Genomic DNA, 951 nt, shown 5'->3' on the forward strand with positions numbered 1-951 from the left:
GGGGGACCGGGGTCAGGGGTTAGCCGGCGGCCTCTGAGTTTCGATGCGGGTCTCGCGGTGTGAGGGGGCAGCCTGGGGGCCCTTGCGGCCGTTGACGCCCCAGCAGGGTCTGGGATCCCGGAGGTCCTCGCGACCCTCAAGGGGCACCAAGCCGGGACGCGCAACGGGACTGATTCTTTTTTCTTTTCTTTCTTCACTAAGTCTTCGAACCGTCGGTGGGCAGCGTGGGCAAAGTTAAATTACCTGAGAAGCCTCTCCAAGAAAGAAAACCCAAATCACTCCCTCCTGCCCCCTAGATACCTTGATCCGCTTTGGGGTTCAGCCTCCCAGGTCTCCTAGCTCCCTCCCTCCCCTATCCCCACACAATACGCTGTATTTTAAATTATATTTTATTACATTTTCCCTTTCCCTCCTGCCGTTATACCAGGAGAACTTCCTGGGTCCCCATAAATCCTGGTGCATCCTGGTATTCTGTCCCCTCCTCCATGAAGCCCTCCTTGACCAGCCTCCCCAGATTCCACCAGGACCTGATATCCCGACTCCTGGACCTTTTTTGTTTCATTGTCCTGACTATCCAGATCTTTGCGTTGTGGTTTTGTCCCTCCAGCCAACTGGATCTGGCTATGTGGGAAATGAATGAATGACACATTCCGGGGAGGTGATGTCACATTTATCACTAAACACATCAGGGCCCACCAACTCTGTTGTCCTATTATTGCTTCTTTGGTGGCTCCAGTTTTTGCTTCTCTCCTTTCTGGGCCTTGCTCTTCTGTAAGGATGACAATAACAGCAGTAACAGTCCCCTGGGCCAGGCTCCTCCAGTCTTCAGAGGGAGTCCTTTATTTATGCCCCACCTCACCCAGGGGGGCCCAGCACAACTCCCCCCTCATTTTACAGATGGGGAAGCTCAGAGGCTAAGTCTCACCCAGGGGCAGGACCAGGGCCTGCATG

The sequence above is a fragment of the Hipposideros armiger genome, unplaced genomic scaffold, assembly GCF_001890085.2.
Source record: "Hipposideros armiger isolate ML-2016 unplaced genomic scaffold, ASM189008v1 scaffold_1073, whole genome shotgun sequence".
Lineage (NCBI taxonomy): Eukaryota > Metazoa > Chordata > Mammalia > Chiroptera > Hipposideridae > Hipposideros > Hipposideros armiger.